The following is a 14,107-nucleotide window of genomic DNA, read 5'->3' as shown; positions in this document are numbered from 1 at the left end:
CAATATCTCCTATAATAGCAAAGGGGTACTGCCTTTCTACTTAAAGTGAGTACATAAGGTTTCTTTTTAAATGATTTTAGTAAAACTGATTTAAAAACAAATATTACATATGTGGATAGGTCCCAAGACCCAAGCCTGATCCAAATGATCGAGCTTTGGGAAACAGAGTATATAAGACACTAACTTTTCAATTTCCTTAAACTATAAGGAAGCCTCTGATGGATTTTGTGTTGTGAAAGTTTCTGTGAAGTTCATACTGTGGGACACACTTATTTTAAAGATGACACTTTGTCAGTAACTGAGAATCTCATGAAATCTTTTATTTTCATGACATCTTAATTGTACTCAGACTTTGTGTGTAGTTTTGTTGGGCCATTTGGATTGTAGGGACATTGTGGAGGGCTGTGGCTACAAGGAGAATATCACTCTGAACACAGCCTCAGTTACACAGGGTGGCAGGGGAGAAAATGAAGGGAAAGCAGTGAAATAGGCCTCCATATAAAGTCAGACACAGCTCCGTACTTGAAAAACGAGACATTCTAGAAACATTCCATAAAGCTTAATGCTCCATGAGTAAACTTAGTCATGGGTGTCTTACTTTATAATTGCAGGCTGATTGTGGTGATAAAAAGTCATTTTTAGCTGAGTGTGGTGGTGCACACCTATAATCCTAGACACTTGGGGAGCTAAGGCAGGAGGATTCCAAGTTCAAGGTCAGCCGCTGCAATTTAGCAAGACCCTGCCTCAAAATAAAAAGGACTGGGGATATAGATGAGTGGTAAAGCACCCCTGGGTTTAATCCCCAGGACTGGGGAGGTGGGGGAGCCATTTTAAATAGGTTGTTTTTAGTATTCATTTATTTCTCTGGAATGAGCAGATTAGTCTTTCATCACTGAAGAGAAACCAGCTGTTAGTTTTACTGGAATTCCCCTGTATGTGATTAATTTTTCTCTTTTTATTTTCAAGATTTTCTTTCATCGCTTTTACTCAGATGTGTGTAGCATTAGCAGATGTAGAAGGATGGTGGGTTTTAGACGAGCCTGGGCCACTTAGTGAGACCCCATCTCTGTCTTCATATCTTCTTTTCCTTCCTTTTACTCTTTGAACATGTTATGGCTCCTTGGCAGTCTTCAAACCTGACCTCTCATCCCTCACAGGCAGTTTCTGTTGCTTGCTGTTTTTTTCTGCATATGGGCCACATGTTCCTGGTTCTTTGCATGTCTTGTGATATTTTTCTTGAAAACTGAACATTTTAGGTAATTGTTTTGTAGGTACTGTGGATACTGATTCCTCTCCCCCCCCCCTTTTTTTTTTTTTTGCTTGCTTTTGTGACTTGGCCAGGATGTTCTAGTGACATCCACTTCCCCTACACGTGAAGCCTTGGGCGAGGCTCTCTCAGAGGGCACAGCCTTGGATATACTGCCATCACTCTGGGATGACACAGTAAACGTTTAGCAGGGCTCTCTTTACCTCTTTCCCATACCTCTGTTAAGATGGCTACTTCATTTGGTAATACACCACATACGTTAGGTTGGCTAATTATCAGCTGATTGCTCTGTTGTTTTTAACAAAACCCTGGTGGCAAAATTGCTGAATCTGATTCCAATTAAAATTTTTTGGGGGAGTGGGTACTGGGGATTGATTGCTGATGTGCTTAACCACTAAGCCACTTGCCCAGCCCTTTTTGAGACAGGGTCTCGATGAGTTGTTTAGGGCCTTGCTAAATGCTGAGGTTGACTTTGAATTGGCAATCCTCCTGCCTCAGCCAACCAAGTTGCTGGGATTGTAAGCATGTAACTGACCATGGTTGGTCATTATTATTAGCATGATTAATTTACCAGTTTATGTCGTATGGTTGTGCCAGACAGATGATGGTTACTTGAACAAACAAGGTGAGGAGTCATTCCACACTACATTCAAAATGGAGTAGCTTATGGCAAAGTACTGCTTTACAAAATGAAAAGTTAACACAGGTTTAGGCACAGCCTGAAAACTGCTGTTCTCTACCTTATGGAGTAACTCAGAGCAGAGCACAACCTGCTCTCCATATCTATCTGGAGTGTCTTATGTCAAGCTGAGCTGGAGCTGGGGTCCCTGTGTGGCAGAAAGTGGGTCTTAGCTCAGTTATTAGAGACTTGCTATTCTTGGCAAATTTTAGTAGATTTGCTTGAATATTTGTTATATGCCCTTAGAACAGTTCCAGAGACTTTGTTTTGTTCTGTTTTTTCCCTGAGATAGGCACTTGGTATGTTGCCTGGGCTAGTCTCAAACTCTTAGGCTCAAATGCTCCTCCCACCTTGACCCCCCTGGTAGCTGGGACTACAGGTGCACACTACTGCATCAAGCTTCCAGAGACTTTAAAGTCATTGTTTTATTTTTTTTATTTTAATTTTTGAGGTACTGGAGATTGAACCCAGGGCCTCACACATGGTAGACAAGCACTGTACCACTGAGCTACACCCTCAGTCCTAAGTCATGGTTTTATATAATTTTTGCCAGCTTCATTTTGCTGAGGAGTGGAATTCATGGAGTTTTTCACATTGACATCCTGAGGAGTTTCCAGATTCATTATTATATAACTATATCACCTGAGGTGACACCATGAAAAGCAATGGAAAAAGCTCTCATACAAGTGGCTAAATGAGAGGCAGTCGGGGAAAAGGGACAGGGTGGACGAGCTCTAGGACCATCATGCATAACTTGTTATCTGTGAAAACCTTTCCCTACCCTTCCCCGTACTGTTGAACAGTGTATGAAATGTGCCTTTTTCTCCACCCTCCTATTAAAAAAAATTTTTTTTAGTTGTTAATGGACCTTTATTTTATTTCTATGTGGTGCGAAGAATGGAACCCAGTGCCTCACACATGCTAGGCAAGTGCTCTACCACTGAGACACAACCCCAGCCCCTAGCCCCCATCCCTCCTATTATTAATATAGAGAGCAGGTGCAGGATGACACCATGCTGTCTCCAAGGATCTTCTACAAAAAGAAATTCCTAAAACAAAATCACCATACTCATGATCAGTGGAAAAATAGCAGACTCTAGTGCGCATGCCAACTGCTTCCCTTCTCTGTTTGGGGGATCCACCATCAGGAGTATTCCCCTTTTCCCCCATCTGAACCCCTTCCCCCTTTTTCTTTTCCCAATTAAAGCCTTGTCTGTGCGTTCAGTACTTTCTGACCCAATTTCATTTCTATTGTCAAAGGTTCCTGTCCCCGTTACCAGGTGCTCCATAGGCATGGGACTGACAAGCATCAATTTTCGATTTTCACTTTGTATGCACAGGACAAAGGCAGTGTCTCTCCCTCCTCTCCCCAAAGGAGGGGGGAAAACCTTTGTTGCTTGGAGACAGGATGGAAAGGATCTGGAGCCTCTCTACCCTTTTGGAATGTAAATACATCTTTCCAGAGGTCAGATAAGCCCTTGTGGCTCCTGCTTTATGACTAGAAATGTCTTGGGCTTCATGGTCCTTTAAAATATATACCCATCCCCTGGAGCTGGGCAAATCTGTCTGGAGTTTCCCATCTATAGAGTTGTAGCTTAATTTTCCAAGACTTTCCCGGGATCCTAAGTTTTCAGCACAATTTATTCAGAAAGCTCTAATTGTACAGAAACACAAAACTCTTTTGTCTAGAACCCAGGATTTCGTCTCTTGTGTTTCTCCATAGTTGGCTACTGGTAAATTTTCCATAATATGTTACTCCACTAGTCAGCAAGTACTAGGACCAAATCCACTTGATTTGTTTTAAATAGCACTTACCCAGATGTTGCCTGCAGAACTCCAAAGGCAGGATGAGGTCAACCCCACTGCATTGGTTTTAGCTTCTCTGTCCAAGACTTCTGGTTTTAGTCTATTAAACAAACCTCACCATAAAATCCTACCTTACAAAGCCTTGTAGCTTCCTCAGGTTACTGGATTAATCTGATGGAAGGCAAATACCCACAATTATAGCTGGATATATGAATAACAATGCACAGACTTTGTGATGGCCTGCAAGGAAGAAACCTACAGCAAATTTGTCTTTCATGTAGCTGCTACCAGATCCAGGTCCCCTCTTTGCTTCTTGAAAGCCAATACTAGGGATATGAGGAGTTGGTGGGGAGATGGAAGAAGCTGTCATCCTCAAAGCTCCATCTTGGGGAACGCAGGTCCACCAAAGGACATTTATAGGAAGGGAAAGGAGGTGCAGAGGCTAAACAGTGTCTTCGTCATTTAGGGTGTGTGTCTCCTCCCCCACCCCCAAACATCATAATGGACCTTGATCTCCTGGATCTAGTTAGAAACATTAGTTTTCTGCAAGTTAAACATAAAACAATATATATGTTTTATGTTAGTTAATGCACAGAATTAAAGAATAAGGAGGGGTGTTACACATTCTGATGTTATCTGAAGGTCACCAGATATTCTGGTGCTGTAAATCTAAAGAAAGATTATTTAGCTGGACTTGGTGGTGCATACCTGTAATCTGTGACTTGGGAAGCTGAGGCAGGAGAATCACAAGTTTGAGGCCAGCCTCAGCAACTTAGCAAGATCCTGTCTCAAAATAAAAAGGGCTGGAGAAGTAGCTCAATGGTAGAGCACTCCTGGATTCTATCCCCAGTATCATTAAAAAAAAAAAAAGTCACTCAGCAGTTCACATCTTAAATCATTTAAGTACAACTTCTCTTTAAAATATGTTATCCTGGGCAAAGGGAGGGAAGTACCTTGCAAAGGACACCTTGTAAGCAATAGCCACTGGTCAGGGAGTTGAAGCCCACCCAAATGTCTTTCAGGCTGAGCAGAGTCACAAATGACTTCAACCAAAGTGAGAAATGGATGTGTCCCACCTTTCTCATGGCGGATGACTTGCTGTAGATGGGCACACTGTTCTCAGAGCACATCTCAAGTTTGCTTGATCTACCTGGATTTTCCTAAAAATGTTTCTGATTACTGTCTAAGTATAAACCAAGTTAAAGTCTTTTGTACAAATAACCCTAGAAGGCACACATGGCAAGCCCTGGGAAACAAAAAGTTTACAGTTGTTAGGGTCCCCAAGGGATACACCCGGCAGCTCAAGTGCACAGGATGCTTAATGGGGCCTCACACTCTATGAATTGGTAAGTTTTGGGGACCCCTGACTTCAGCCCTAGTAATGTGGGTTAATTCAGTGCTTCAGTCCCTGAAGGGGGACCACCTGCTTCCTCACAACACCAGCTCACCTGTCCCCACTTGTGGATGACATCTGGAGGTGTTCTGTGTGGAAAATGCAGAAATAGGAAACCTCAGCTCCTCTCTGCAGTCAGAGCTGTTGGGTGGACGCAGCAGGTTTGAATTCAAAGTGTTCACTGCTCTTAGGAACTGAGAGGCAGCTGGGAGAGTGCCGGTCAGTGTTTTCCTTCTGGGACAGGGCTCCAGAAGCAGATTCTGAAAAGCAGACCAGCAATCCCCCAGTCTATCCTCCACAGTCTAAAGTTTGCCTCCCTGGGGACTTGCTCTAGGTTTTTCTTCCATTGTTACAAAATCAGTGTGTCTCATTACTATAACTTCACAATTTTCCAGTCATCTTCTCAGCCAGATCTTTTGTCTAGAAGGGATGGGTATGAGACTATGAGTCTTCACCAAATATTTTCACCATATTTTTATTATTATTTTACTTTTATTTGCATTTCTTTTATGCTGAATTTATTCTTGTGCTATAAGAATTTGTTTCTTAAGTTTCTTCTGGGATATCTTTTCCTCCTCTGCAACCTCCTGGTTTAGGAATAATTTGTTTCTTTTCCATGAAGAATCTCATTGTGGTACCAGAGCTCACATATGGGTAAAATCCGGCTATGAGCTCTGTAAGTACGTCTTGCTTTGTTCATCTGGATTTGTTCAATGACCAGAGAATCAATATCTAAACCTTTTTAGTTTGTGCAGCAAAACTTCAGCACCCTCTTTGGACCACTGACCCTATGTCCGGCCCCACTGTTTGACCTGGGCTCACAACACCTTGCTTACAACACCAGCTCACCTGTCCCCACACCTCTCAACTCCACTGTTATAATGCTGGAACAGCACACCTTGCTTATCTAAAGTGACAGTTTTCAGATTGTTGGTGGCAGCTTCGTGGCTTTTCAGATATGCATACCCTTGATGTCCTGGGCAGTTCCACAGGTGAACCCAAATATTTTAACTTCTTGATTTGCATGATTTTGTGGGGTTTGCTGGGCCAAATGAATAGTGAACCTTTTTTTTTTTTTTAAGATCACTTCAGGCCACTTGCAGGAAAAGTCATTTTCACACAACTTAAACAGAATTACTTAAATCTGAATCTCCCAAGATCCTTTCTAGGCAAGCTGGTTTGGGATTACTGTACGTGGGGAGAGAGAGAGAGATAGACTATGTCCAGGAGAATTGTCACTGAGTTTAAAAAACTTGGCAGAGGAACTCTGTTGTCCTCTTCCACCCCCTGTCCTCATCCTGATCATGACCCAGTATCAGGCCTAGAGAGAGGATCCGCCACGTCTGACCATGGCTGCATTAAATAATCAAATACCTTCCTGAGGTGTGTGTACCAGGCCCCAGAGTCACCTGCGGCTGACTGTTGCATGACAGACTGCAAAAAGCCGACAGCAGTGAGATTTCAAGAGGAGGCCCAAAGTCCCATCTGACTCAAGAGCCAGCAGAGGAGAGTTCAGCTTCTTGTGATTTGACCTTCCCCGCCTTTCAGCTTCCACTAGAAACCCCACCAGGTTCAATCAGCAGAGGCCTCATCAGAAAGTGACCCCTTCTTGAGTGAGGTCCAGACAGACCCCCAGCATTCATGATTTGCTTCCGTGGCTCACGGCCCCACAAAGGGATGTTTTTTTGTTTTTTGTTTTTAAACAGCCTCAAGAGTCTGGGTCCTCCTGCTTACTGAGCTGAGTGGCCACACCTGTTTTCAGCTTTGTAGAGCTGAAAACAACAGGCACCCAGGCTCCAGAGCCCAGGTAATTGGAGGAAACCCTTGGCCCTCAAAAGCCAGTGGCTTTTCCTTGCTTCGCCAGTAGAAGGGGGTAGCTGCCCCCTTCTTATCCAAGCGGAGAGGCTGCCTGGCTAGTGAGGCCTTTTGGAAGCAAGATTTTTTAAAGCTCCTTTCACCTGTCAGTCATATAATCTGAGTTGACTGCCCCCCTCAAAGGGGCATCTGATTTGAGCTTATTAGCAAGCCTAAAGTCTGCTTTTCAAAAGGCATGACTCTACGTCACAAACTCCCAAAAGTGTATCTCCATCTGGAAAGTGCCCCCCTTTCATGCTTTTTTGGCACACCACCTTTCCTTAGACAAAAATTTAAAAATCCAGCACTGACACCTGGTCTGTCTCCCACTCCTAGAGTCCAGTGAGATTCCAGGCCTTCATTTAGTTTCTTAAGAAGTCAGCAGTTTTCTCTGTACCGCCAGAACCCCAGGGCTAATGGGCATTCATCTTACCCAAGAGTGGCAAAAAGAAGTCTTTGTAGACTGTGAGTCTCTTTCCAGGATCGATGATCCTTACAAGGATGTAATATCCAAATCAGTTTTTAAAACTCCTCTTTTTCCTCACTCCAAAGTTTGCACAAACTCCTCTTAGATAAATTCAGTGTTTTGAGGGATTCAATCACAGCTGCAGGAGATGCTGTTTCCTCCTTGCCAGGGAATGCAAAAGAGACACGCCATGCAGGTTACAGGAGCCCCCTTTCCCTTTTCTGGTGCTCATGGAAGTTTCCCTGTACATTCCTTGGCATCTCCATCGACTCTGTGTTCTGCGTCCCCTCTCTGCACAGGCATATGGGTGCTGGTTTTCAACAGAGCTGTCAATATCTCTACTCCACGCACTTGTTTCACCTGTGTAAGGAGACTAGTGTTCCTGTTGATACAGGAAGATCAGCCAGAGTCCAAAGGGAACTAAGGATCAGAAGCTTCTCCAATGCAGGAGGCCACACGCCCCACCCCGGAGAACTAAGACAGCTTGGCTCTGCAATCTCAAACCTGCTCTGGCTGTAGCCATTAATCTACCCTTCCTCCTCTCACGTGTAGGAAAGAGCAACATAAACTTCTCTTTTCCTACCTAAAGCCCACCTTTAAAAATTTCTGGGGGGGCTGGGGATGTGGCTCAAGCGGTAGCGCGCTCGCCTGGCATGCGTGCGGCCCGGGTTTGATCCTCAGCACCACATACAAAACGAAGATGTTGTATCCGCCGATAACTAAAAAATAAATATTAAAATTAAAAAAATAAATAAATAAGTAAAAAATAAAAATTTCTGGGGGCCCTTCCTCTCCCATGCAAAGTAGAGAGCCAAATCCAGAGGCACCATTTGGGCTGCATTTTCTAATCCTGTTTCCTAATACCTAGCTGACAAATTTCCCATGGATCCTGGTTCCCTTGGATATTGCTCAAGTCTTGCTAACCAGTCCCAGAGCTCTTAGCTGTCTGGTAAAACCACTTGACAGATAGGATCCTGTTCTCTTCGCCACTGTAACTGTTGGGTGTTAATATTTACCCGTATTAATTTTATTCTGAACACATGGCCTGAGGTGTTATGGTTCAGAGACAGATTAGTTATGAGTTACACAATAAGGTAAAGTAATGTTATGTAAATATAACTGTGTAGGCACCTTTGCTCCAGTGTTTACCCTAGGGTGATATGAAGGAACGTGACAAGAGACCCAAGGTGAGGATGGAGAAAAGCGGATTTTTTAATCATTATATACAGGAGAAAGAGGCAACTGCTTCCTCTCCTAAAAGGAGGGAGGGAAAACTTTTGCTGCTTGGAGATAGGGAAAGGGTTCTGGCTACTCCCTCTAACCTTTTGGAATATAAGTACATCTCTCCAGGAGCCAGGTCAGCACTGGGGGCTTATTTCCCCCTTGAAATGTAATCTCATCTTTTGAATTGGGTAAATCCCTCCAGAGTCTCTCACTAGATAGTTACAACTTAGCTGATGATCCCAAGTTTTCACCATCGTGTTTCCAGAAAGCTCCAGCTCTTCAAGAACAAAGATTCTGCCTCTTGCTGACAGTTGCTCCATTGGGCCATGTTGGAAGCAGGCTGGGAGCAGGAGTTGAGACCCAGCAGTCTGTGCTGCGCAGGCTCCCTGGGGCTGACTTTGCTCCCACCACTGGAGTTGCAGCGCCTGCTCGCTGGGCTGCCAGGCTGGAGCCTGGGATAGGGAAGGAAGGAGTGGCAGTGGGCCAAGCGCAGGGTTGGTGAAGTGAGTTGGAGTTAAAAAGCTTCAGCTTGTGGAGAGTCGGAGTATTTATCTATGGTGCCCTTGGGAGAGAGGTCAGTTTATGAATAAATGGAGAGTGTTGACCTTAAGATACCTGAAAAAGAGGAAGAGAGGACTAGAGAAACAATAAGCTAGGAAGCAAGTATATTTTAAAAGATGCTGGAGCTTCTTCCCTGGGCTGCAACCCAAAGTGCTTTTTTTTTTTGTTATTTTTTTTTAGTCGGGGGGTGGTGGCTTTGAGCCGTGTCCGTACGAGACCAAGGAAGAGGTCAGATAGCCTTTGCAGGGTATTCTAGTAGGTTCTTCCTGGCCACACTCTGGGGATATCTTCTGGATGACCTGGGTCGAATATGCAGTGGTGGATGGCTTACTGTGAAGTGGGTGGTCAGCTCCTAGAAGCAGCAATCAAGGGACCCTCTCCTATAGAGATCAGAGTTGGTGGCCTAGAGCCCCTTTCAAGACTTCTCAGGGGTTGTGAACTTTACATCTGATTTTTAAGGGATTGGCCTTGGGAAAAGAGGCTGAAGTCCTGCTGAGGTACAGTCACAATTGCCCAGATGAAATATGAAGACTTTTACTTCTGGGCTGAAGAGAAAGGAATCTGCAGTTTAAAAAATTGAACCCTTTGTATCCCTAAAGTTTCTACCAGCCTAGAAATGCTTCTCAGTGAAACTGCACTTATGTGAATTATTTCCCCAGGGTGGCCTTTATCTTTTAAACGTTAATATCTCAGAGGCCAGAGGAGTCTGATCAATTCAAAAGAGGCTAGAACAGGGCAGATGGTCTGGGGACTTGGAAGGGACCACTGATGCAGAAACTCGATGATGCTTTTCAGATTGGGCCAGGAGGGAAGGTGACCAGCCTGGCAGAGCAGCCCTGCTGAGGCGGCATGGGGAAGTATCTGTGGGCATGGAGAGGCCTTCTGCATCCTGGGGCAGATCCTGCTCGTTGCTCTGGTTTTCCCAATACCCTCCGCCATCAATAGGAGGGAAGCAGGCGGCTGTGATTTCTGTGATGCTTTTGGTAGAGTCTGTGAACATGGGTATAGTCTGGGGTAGGAGATTGTATGTTTATCTCATGATGCAATGTGGAGCCCTCTGCCAGCTCCTGTTACCACGGAGCCTGGTTCTCATTGAAGCAGGAGGCCTCTGTGGGGCCTGATCCACTTCTAGGCAGACCCAGCCACGGAAACCTGGGGCCAGGGTGAGTCCAGGCTCATTCAGGATCAACAAATGGCAGGGCATTACCCATTCCTGAAGGATAAATGAGGTTGTCCATATCTGCTTCTAAGTCCTGAGTTAATTATTAATACATGGACACTAATGGTCATATTGGCTTCTGGTCTCCATTTCACAGACTTCCTTTCGGGAGAGACTGAAAAGCATCTTGTGCTCAGGGCTGTAACTATCAATTTCCAGAGCAACCTGTTCTGTGATTTCCACACACAGTAAGAAACTCTTTCTCCTCTAGAAGAGTGCTTATTGCAAATTTTTTAGTACAGATTTCCCCACGCAGTTAAAACCTAGCAATACTAGTCAAAGCTGAAGCTTCTGCCTCTCCCAAGCCTCCGCAGCCCAGCCCGATGTGATATGTGCAAAGCTACAGGAACCCAGTACAGTTTCTGTAAATATCCATCCATGTGGCATTCTTACTTCACAGTAGTAGAGGTACCCAGGAGAGCATCTCCTGGAGGTTGGACCCAGAAACTTTTATTGAGCCCTTGGCAAGACAAACATGTTGCTCACAGCAGAAAAAAATGAGGCAATAAATGTCGAGTGTCTTTGGGCAGGGATTTTGGTTAGAGATATGTTATGTTGCAGATTCTAGAAAGTCCTCTAAAAATGACAAACAAGTGAGGGGTCAGTTTGTCTCACATGGGAGAAACTTGAAGGCAGGTAGCCTGGTGTGAGCACAGCTCAGCAAGGCTGGCTGGCAGAACCCCAGGCTCACTTGTTCTGCTTTGACTTCTGTAGTGGCACATGCTTGTCCTCTCACAGTCACAAGATGGCTGCTTTCTCTTCAAGATCCAAGGAGAAAGAAAGAATCAAGGACGAAAGTAATAGATGAAGAAAGGGTCTTTTAAAATCCCATTGGCCATAGTTGTATGTCACATGTTTTCTACTTTTAAGTGAGTCTGGAAATTGAGTACTGGGCTTTCGTCTTTCCACACTGGAAGAAGAGGGAAAAGGTGATTGGGAGTGAGTGTGTGGATGGGCCAACCTACATGAATTGTGTCACAGTGAAATATTAATGAATAGGATGGGCTGTGGAGGTGTATACCTGCCGCAGTCTGGCTGGGCACAATCAGGAGCCACTTGTCAAAAGAAACTAACTTTATTTTTAGAACCACACACAACAAACAAAATAGTCTCTCAGGAAAAACCCTCAGAGCCTCAACTGCCACCACCGGCTTTCCACAAGCCTCTCTCTCCCACACAAGCTTCTCCCCACCTCCCACAATCCTCCTGCTCTTGAGGCCGATTGGCTGGGTCACGTGGGCGGAGCCAAAAAAGTCCCCCAATGAGCAGCTCCGTGGTCTGAAAGGGCAGGGAAACAGCCCAATGAGCATCACCGCAGAGGAGCCAATCAGCTAGATGTTGCTGGGGCCGAGGAGCCAATCAGCTAGATGTTGCTGGGGCCGAGGAGCCAATCAGCTAGATGTTGCTGGGGCCGCTGTGAGCCAATCATCAGCCAGCAGCTGGAAGTTTGCTGGGGCCCCTTTGGCTGTGGCTCTCAACATATACCTCTAAAAACAAGGTACAGGGCTGGGGATGTGGCTCAAGTGGTAGCGCGCTCGCCTAGCATGCGTGCAGCCCGGGTTCGATCCTCAGCACCACATACCAACAAAGATGTTATGTCCGCCAAGAACTAAAATAAATAAATAAATAAATATTTAAAAACAAGGTACAGCCAACAGTAGGCTTTACCCAACATAAATTGTTACCTCCTGGATGAGGGGAGGGTCATGGTCAGAATTGGTGTCTGGTCAAATAGGCTAGGATAGTTGGGAAAAGTAAAGCCATGATTGGCCGAGAAATCCACCCATGTACTAACTAGTGCCCTATAAGAAAAACTTGGGAGTACTAATAATGACATGGAACAAGTGATGATCAGGTGTAATATCCCTAATTTGGGAAGAAAATTAAAGTTGCTAAATATTGATGGAAGAATGAACCTGTGTCAAATCTTATCCCAGGTATTTTCAGATGTTTTCCCACAAAAATTTAAGCAAATATTATTAATCATATTGAACAGCTGAGGTCAGTAATTAATACTCAAAGAGGGCACACAGTCGGTGGAAGTGGAGGATTTGAGCCCAGGTCTGCTTAATCAGTTTCAGGACTTCCCTTATTATCCAAAGCTGCCATAGGTGCTGCAAGACCCCACAGGGAAAATCTGGCTCTTCTTCCTCATGATGGTCCTGCCCAGGCTCCCCCAAATGTCTGAGAATAGCATTCAGGTCACCAGTGCCTCTAACCTCTGCTCTTCACTAGAATTGAAGCCCCTTGAGGGCAAGGACTTAGTCTTATTCACTGTGGTTCCCCTGATAACTGGCATATAGTAGGTACTCAATAAATATTTGCTGGATAAGGAATGATGGAGGGATGGTGTTGTTATATCAGTATGAGTACCCAGCTTGAAACCACGGTACCCTCACATTAAATGTTTCTTAAGTAGGACACAAGAGGAAGACACCATTTCCAGCTGCTGGGGTCAGAGAACATTCCATGGTAGTCAGCATTTGAGTCAGGTCTTAAGTGAGAGAGAGGCTTTTGAAACACTGAGTCATGGGGAAGACTGCTGTAGGTGGAGAAAATGTGGACAAGGACATAGAGATGAGAAAGTGTGAACTATTCAGGGAGAGGCTAGTGTGAATGGAGAGAAATTGTAGCTGAAGGGCAATAATAGGCATTAGTTAGGAAGATGGAGTTTGTTGTCAAATGTGATCAGGAACAGGGTTAAATAAACTAGATTGTTTATTACAGAAGTTCTCGAAGCCTTTAACCAGGTCATTGTGACTCCAAGCAGGATTCTCAAAACATTTGGGACCTTTGTTTCTTGCAGAACTTTACAGAATGAATGTTCCTCAGAATGTGTTTTGGGAAATGCTGATCTAGCTCAGCCCCAATGTACAGGTGAGGGAACTGAGACAGAGAAGAGAGGTGGCTTACCCCTCCTACAGGGCCTATTTGTAATGTGAGGACTATGGGAATAGAAAAAAAAGTGTTGTTTTTTAGAAAACCTTTATTAGTCTGTTATTCACACAACAATGTTGGATTGAATTTTCTTCCCCCATTTTGTACAGTGCTATTTTAATTCATCACCGTGACTGACAGTAATAAGAGCTGCTGGTCACTCCCTGCCTGTTTGGCCTCCAGAATCTTGTGAAGAAGATTCACTTCAAAGCTGTCCCCAGTTTGCCTGAAGGGCAAAGAAACAATATGCCCAGCCTTTTTAGGGAAACAGGGCAGTTTACAACTTTTGTCTTTCTCCTTTACTATTCCTTGTCCCTATCCTTTATGCCTGTAGTAGGTCCACCAAAGATGTCCCCATTCTAATCCCTGGAACCTGTGAATATGTTACCTTATGTGGGCAAAAGGGACTTTGCAAAGGGAATGAGGTTACAGATTTTAAGTTAGGAAGATTATTCTGGGTTATTGGGGTGGACCCAATCTAATCACATGAGTCCTTACAAATAGAGAAATGTCTCTGTCTAGAAGCAGAATAGACATCATAAGGGCAATCAGAGAAAACTGAGGTGTGAGAAGGAGCCACTGCTCCTTGAAGATGAAGGGGTCAACATGACAAGACATGTAGATGGCTTTTGAGTTGCTGAGAGGGCCTCACATCTGACAGCCATTGAGGAAATAGGGACCTTTAATCCTCAGTCCTACAA

General features: G+C 44.5%; 1 protein-coding gene across 2 annotated transcripts in view; it reads left to right on the top strand.

Moving 5' to 3' along the window:
• Positions 1 to 14,107, top strand: part of Stox1 (storkhead box 1) — a 59,201-nt gene that overhangs the window by 25,041 nt on the left and 20,053 nt on the right. The window lies entirely within an intron of this gene.

Source organism: Marmota monax, unplaced genomic scaffold, assembly GCF_021218885.2.
Source record: "Marmota monax isolate L192 unplaced genomic scaffold, Marmota_monax_Labrador192_F-V1.1 WCK01_AAM20220418_F8-fsc00019, whole genome shotgun sequence".
Classification (NCBI taxonomy): domain Eukaryota; kingdom Metazoa; phylum Chordata; class Mammalia; order Rodentia; family Sciuridae; genus Marmota; species Marmota monax.
Note: the sequence above shows the minus strand (reverse complement) of the source record. Positions and strands in the feature narration are given on the sequence as shown.